Source organism: Aegilops tauschii, chromosome 7 (assembly GCF_002575655.3).
Source record: "Aegilops tauschii subsp. strangulata cultivar AL8/78 chromosome 7, Aet v6.0, whole genome shotgun sequence".
NCBI classification, from domain to species: Eukaryota; Viridiplantae; Streptophyta; class Magnoliopsida; order Poales; family Poaceae; genus Aegilops; species Aegilops tauschii.
Window position 1 is genome coordinate 96,109,314 of NC_053041.3, and position 7,287 is coordinate 96,116,600.

Consider the following 7,287-nt stretch of genomic DNA (forward strand, 5'->3'; position numbering starts at 1 on the left):
TATAAAGAGAATGAAAGTCATTCCCTATGCCTCAGTCATAGGTTCTATAAAGTATGTCATGCTGTGTACCAGACCTGTTGTGTGCCTTGCCATGAGTTTGGCAAGGGGGTACAATAGTGATCCAGGAGTAGATCACTGGACAGCGGTCAAAATTATCCTTAGTTACCTAAAGAGGACTAAGGAAATGTTTCTTGGTTATGGAGGTGATAAAGAGTTCGTCGTAAAGAGTTACGTCGATGCAAGCTTTGACACCAATCCAGATGACTCTGAGTCTCGATCTGGATACACATTGAAAGTGGGAGCAATTATCTAGAGTTGCTCCATGCAGAGCATTGTAGACATAGAAATTTGCAAAATACATACGGATCTGAATGAGACAGACCCGTTGACTAAACCTCTCTCACAAGCAAAACATGATCACACCTTAGTACTCTTTGGGTGTTAATCACATGGCGATGTGAACTAGATTATTGACTCTAGTAAACTCTTTTGGTGTTGGTCACCTGGCGATGTGAACTATGGGTGTCGACCCCTAGTGCAAGTGGGAGACTGATGGAAATATGCCCTAGAGGCAATAATAAAATGGTTATTATTATATTTCCTTAATCGTGATAAAGGTTTATTATTCATGCTAGAATTGTATTGACCGGAAACTTAAATACATGTGTGAATACATAAACAAATACCGTGTCCCTAGTAAGCCTCTACTAGACTAGCTCGTTGATCAAAGATGGTTAAGGTTTCCTAACCATAGACATGTCTTGTCATTTGATAACGGGATCATATCATTAGGAGAATGATGTGATGGACAAGACCCATCCGTTAGCTTAACATAATGATCGTTCAGTTTATTGCTATTGCTTTCTTCATGTCAAATACTTATTCCTTCGACTATGAGATTATGCAACTCCCGGATACCGGAGGAATACCTGTGTGCTATCATACGTCACAACGTAACTGGGTGATCATAAAGATGCTCTACAGGTATCTCCGAAGGTGTTTGTTGTGTTGGCATAGATCGAGATTAGGATTTGTCACTCCGAGTATTGGAGAGGTATCTTTGGGCCCTCTCGGTAATACACATCATAAGCTTGCAAGCAAATGACTAAGGAGTTAGTCACGAGGTGATGTATTACGGAATGAGTAAAGAGACTTGCCGGTAACGAGATTGAACTAGGTATGAAGATACCGACGATCGAATCTCGGGCAAGTAACATACCGATGGACAAAGGGAATTACGTATGTTGTCATAACGGTTCGACCGATAAAGACTTCGTAGAATGTGTAGGAGCCAATATGGGCATCCAGGTTCTGCTATTGGTTATTGACCGGAGAGGTGTCTCGGTCATGTCTACATAGTTCTCGAACCCGTAGGGTCCGCACGCTTAACGTTCGTTGACGATATAGTGTTATATGAGTTATATGTTTTGGTGACCGAATGTTGTTCGGAGTCCCGGATGAGATCACAGACATGACGTGGAGTCTCAAAATGGTCGAGAGGTAAAGATTGATATATAGGACGATGATATTTGGACACCGGAAGTGTTTCGAGACGTACCGGGAAGGAATCGGGTCACCGAAAGGGGTTCCGGGTAAACCCCCCCCCCCCCCCCCCCCCGGCAAGATATGGGCCTTATGGGCCAAAGGAGGGGACAGACCAGCCCACAAGGGGGCTGGTGCGCCCCCTCCCTTGTTTGGCCGGCCCTAAGGAAGGAAAAGGGGGAGGGCTAGCCCCTCCTGCCTTTCCCTCTCATGGGAGAATGGAAGGGGGGCACCCTCCCTTGCCTTTCCCTGCACTCCAAATAAGGAAAAGGGGGGCGCGGCTTGGGAGGGACCTCAAGTAGGATTCCTCCTACTTGGGCGCCTCCTTTGGCTGCTCCTCCCTCCCTCCCACCTATATATATGTGGGAGGGGGGCGTCTAGCACATAACAGACAATTGCCTAGCCGTATGCGGCGCTCCCCTCCATCGTTTACACCCCCGGTCATATTTTCGTAGTGCTTAGGCGAAGCCCTACGGAGATCACTTCACCATCACCGTCACCACGCCGTCGTGCTGTCGGAACTCATTTTACTACCTCGCTGTCTTGCTGGATCAAGAAGGCGTAGGACGTCACCGAGCTGAACATGTGCAAAACGCGGAGGTGTCGTACGTTTGGTACTCGATCGGTTGGAGCGCGAAGAAGTTCGATTAAATCAACCGCGTTGTTAAACGCTTCCGCTTACAGTCTACGAGGGTACGTAGACACACTCTCCACTCTTGTTGCTATGCATCTCCATGGATAGATCATTGCGTATGCGTAGAATTTTTTTTGTTTTTCATGCGACGTTTCCTAACATCCAAGACACTTGTAGGTGCCTGGACGTTAATCGGGAGCAAAGGAGTGTAGCTGGTTCTTCGGATTCGGATCGATCCATGTAGGTGCTTGTGTATTTTGTATATGGCATTTTTGGTATGTGCAGGTGAGTCTGGGGGATATGTATACATCTGGAGATTGGATTATTGATCGTCATTGGTGCGGCGATGAAGAACAATGTGACGGTTCTCTGTAGTGTAATGGTAGAACCGTAACGTTCTTGTTTTGGATGAAATCGTGCACGAATATGTTGATGCATTCGTAGATTTTATGTGGCAGGCAATTAGCTGATTTTCGGTTTGCCACAGTTGATTTTCTCTTAATAGATCGTTTTTTCCTTTTGTAAGATTGGATTGCTTTCCTTTTTGTGAGTATTAACTTGTACTCCTCTCTGGACCGTCTTAGTTTTTGCGAACAATTTATTTCAAAACAATGCTAGTGCCTTTTTGTGTCTTTGGCCCTTTGCAACTCACAACTGTACTTTCATATAATGCTTAATAAAAGATAATTTGATACATTTATAGTGAAAAATACATGATCATTGTCCAATAGAAAGCTCCACTTAGAAAAACCTGACTTTATACGACAAAACAATAACATAATGAAAGTTAAAAAGAGAGCAAGTCCTACGAAAAGCCTTAGTTTACATATCCATAATTGGTCTATCTATTTGCGTGTGACCACTGCCACATAAGTAAGCTCGACGGATCCCATGAACAATCTGCCACATTTTCTCTCCACGACCTCGGTCGGCCTCATGCCCTTGGGTCCTCTCATCTCCTTGATTATTTTTCCGTCGCCATCGATCCTCAGGGCGAGTAGGTGGCTATCGACGCCAAAGGGGAGCTCAACCTTCTCATTGGGGTAAGTGATGCCGGCCTGCAGCACGACGGCCTTTCCTGTCCGTGGGTCGTACCTAATAAGGTGGCCCCTAGAGTCGTGTGACCATCTCATGTTGCGACCTATTGTAGTTCCTGGAGCTGTCCGTGAAGTAGACATCGCCGGTCACCTGGTCGATGTCAACCCCATTGGTGAAGCGGAGAGGTACGCTATGACACCCCAAGTTTTCATTTTCTTTCTTCTTAAAGGGTATTATCAATGCTGATAATTCATTCTTTGTTGGAAAACTTAATTATTTTTATTTTATTTTCATTTCTTTCTTATTTAAGGGTAATACCAATGTCACTAATTCATTTCTTCTTAAAAAATTATTTTAATTAATTTCGCTATTATATGCTTATTCTTGCATATTATAAAATGATCATTTTTGTTTGAATGGTGTGCAATTTTTTAATTTTAATTTATTTTTAAATTTCTTTCTTCTTAAGGTTTAGTTTTGTAATTAATTTTTTTTGTACAATGGGTATTACATGCATGTAAATAAAAATAAATAACTGCAGCCCATATAAAAACATCCTAAGATGAAAGCAAGTAAATTATCTTTTTACTATATTAGTACTAGTAGACTACGTTTGGGTTTCTAGCGCGAGATGAAAGCAAGCCAATCACTGAGAGGATTTTTTTTTACCTTTTGTAGCCAAAGAACTTTTGTACTCCCTCCTATCCATATTACTTGTCGCTCAAACTGGTGTATCTAGGCGCATTTCAGTGATAGATACATCCGTTTGAGCGACAAGTAATAGATACATCCATTTGAGCGTCAAATAATATGGATCGAAGGGAGTAGCTTTTTTAGTGGTATAAGAACTTTTGTAGCTTGGCATTGTGCATAAGCTCTAGCAGCCCACACTACTTGTGCTTGTCGTTTGGCCCAGACTGTTAAAAAATTTACTTAACTTACCGTTTCAGTTTCGATCCATATCTTAGGCCTAGGAGGCCCATGTGAGTAGGCCACTATTCCTTATCTTCTTTTCCATTCAGTTTCGATCTAAAGAAGCTCTCATGGCGCCGCCCTGCAGTTATAGGAAAAAGGACCGGAGTAGTTAAGTACTCCTGGGCCACTCGTAAAGAGCACATCATGACCCAGCTGAAAATAGACGCCCCAAGTCAATCAACAGAAAACAAGAGTGGAGACATCTGATGCGCGGAGAGAGAGAGAGAGAGAGAGAGAGAGAGAGAGAGAGAGAGAGAGAGAGAGAGAGAGAGAGAGAGAGAGAGTGCGGGCATGAGATTAGACAAAAAAAAGCGACTGGCCTAAATATAATTTTCAGTCGACTGTCGCCTAGCCGGTCCCCTAAAGATAACAGTACCAATCATTCCAGTACCAGTTTCTTAGCCGAATACTTTTCCTGTAAAACTATGTCCACTCATGCTCACCGACTCTATGTGGCCATGCAGGAATCGTGAAGTCGCTCATAAGCTTGCCCTGCTTCATGTCGCACGCAAGCATCCTTCCTCCGCGCGGGAGGAGCATGGATTAACTGATGATGTAGTCCAGATATCGCCATATCGGTCGTCATCGAGGACATATACAACCTCATAGTCGACCTCGATTACACATTTACACGCTCAGTCCGGTCCACAGTAGTGCACACAAAATCTGGTGTATGGTGCTCGACTGCTCGGGGTTCCGGTTCATCAAGTTGTAGATGCGATATGTATTGGTGATTCATTTGTTCACTACAACAAAAGCATACAATAAACTTCTGCATGTGTATTTTTCTGGAATGATGAGCATGCAGTTGTATTTGTTGTTCGCCACAGGCATCAAGAGAAAAACCCTGAGCCAACTGACACGTACCAACATGCATAGACTTCACACCATCGGAAGTTGGTTCTGCCCATGTTTGCTTTGGCTGTGATTGTGACGGCTTCAAGCACAGGCAGGAGGGGAAGTGCCACGGCCATTGATTGGGAGCAAAGGAGTATAGCTTGTTGGTCGGATCGGTCTGACAAACATGCATGCGTGTATATGTGGGCGTACGTGACAGGGAGATCCTGCAGGTCGTTTAGGAGATAGTCTAGGCATATCTTATGAGTTCCCTTATTCTAATGTAACTAAATTGATCTCCTCCTCTTTTCTTCTCCCTCAAGTTGTACTCCCGATTCTCTCTCCAACCGTATGTATGCGCTATCAGGGATCTGCGCCCCTGCTATATAACACGCAACACGTCCCCTCGTACCGAGGTAAGACGTTTCCGCCATCGCACATGGTATACAGAGCCTTCCTCTTCCTATGCATCTAGCTCTCCTCATCGTCATTAGTGCCAGCCATGTCTTCCTCCGGTTCATCTCAGCCAAACCTCAACCACCAAGTAACAGAGAAGCTTACCCGCACCAACTACGTCTTGTGGCGCGCGCAGATCGTGCCACAGATGAGAGGTGCAGGAGTTTTCGGCTATGCCGATGGCTCCTCACTGGAGCCGGCCAGATACCTCGTCACCAAGGACAAAGACGAGAAGGAAACATCTGAGCCCAACCCTCTCCACCCAATCTGGGTCAGAGAGGACCAGCAGGTTCTTGGCTACCTGCTCAACAACCTCTCTAAGGAGGTGCTCGTGCAGGCAGTGGCGGAGCTTGAAAGAAAATGCTGGGCGGGCCAGACTAAACAAGAGCACAATTTTTTTTGAAATTCTGAATCATAAGCATCAGTATGATTACCGGATGGAGCAAGCAGTATGTATATATACAGCAAAATACATTTTAACCCTGAACCACTATTAAGTTAGCTAATACAAAAGCTTTGAGACATTAGACATGTGACTTACTCACATACTACAAATCAACTCTCCGGTCACCCTTGCTTCTAAAATCTGCAAGGACATCTTCGTGGTTGTAGTTCTCTAGAATTCCACCCTCTATGTGAACTAACAGATTATTGGCAAGATTCTCATCTTCCAGGGTCTCGCTGCAAGAACTCAATACCTTGGAATGTAACAGCTTCATTTGTTCGAACCTATTCCTACTGGTTTTGGTTATGTTGTTCCAATTCAAGCAACGGCAATATCTGGTTTTCCTGAACTCGAGTTATGTCATCTCTTTTCCTTTTAAAAACCAAATCAATTCTTCTCTGAGATTGATTTTCCTTGCCCATGATTACCTGTGTTGCAATTTGTATAAGATCAGCCTATTCACTTTCTTATCAAATGGACACAACTATTTCTTATCAACAGTTCAACACTGGACACTCAAAACAGATGAATAGTTGGCACTAATGGTTAGAAATTCCACTGGACACTCAACAGTCAACAGGATTCTGTACAGGTGGAATTCCATATGGATAGAATCTGTTTCTTATAAACACTGGACACTGGAAATAGATGAGTTCATGACTCATGAGTAGATGTAAAGAACTGAACAAAAATGATAAAATGGGGAATTACCTCTTGCTTCTGACAGTTGCTCTACTCTTGGAGGACAGTAGGAGACTGGAGACTAGGAGAGCTCATCCAGTGATCTGCTCATGCGCCAGCCGCCAGGAGTGGTTCGGCAAGCCGCAGGCCAGTAGCACGACGGCGTGGCCGAGCCCGAGCAGATGTCATCTGTGAGCAGGTGCAAAGAGTCAGGGGAAGGGAGGAAAGCAAGGGGCTGAACCGTGGCTGTGAGATACAGGGATTCCGGTGAGAGAGGATAGACGCCGTCGGTTCGCCGGCGGCGGCGGCTTGCTCCTGTGCTCCCTGCTCGACTGTGGGACAGTTTGGGAATTGGGGATTAGGGATTCCTAGCGGTGCCTGCCTCTCTGCGGCTGCTCTGTGCGTGAGTCTCTGAGAGAAAGCGAGAGGATGCACGTGGGCTGGGCTAGTGGGCTTGGGAGATGCCTATATAAAAAATTTTGGGTCAAAATCCTGGGCGGGCCATGGCCTGGTTTAGCCCCTACAGAGCTCCGCCCCTACGTGCAGGTGACCGTGATCACCACGGCGCACGCGCTCTGGGCGGCTCTGGCGGGCATGTTCTCGTCCCAGTCGCTCAGCCGCGTGAACAACATTCGCACGGCACTCATCAACGCACAGAAGGGCACCCAATCCGTCGTCA

General features: G+C 45.3%; 1 long non-coding RNA gene across 1 annotated transcript; it reads right to left on the reverse strand.

The window, feature by feature from the left end:
- Positions 1–2,849: 2,849 nt before the first annotated feature.
- Positions 2,850–7,030, reverse strand: LOC109769070 (uncharacterized). The gene is made up of 3 exons (XR_006665955.2): positions 6,639–7,030; positions 4,157–6,355; positions 2,850–3,364 (listed from the first exon to the last, which is right to left on the reverse strand). It is a non-coding gene; the product is annotated as an uncharacterized lncRNA (long non-coding RNA).
- Between the last annotated feature and the right edge of the window lie 257 nt (positions 7,031–7,287).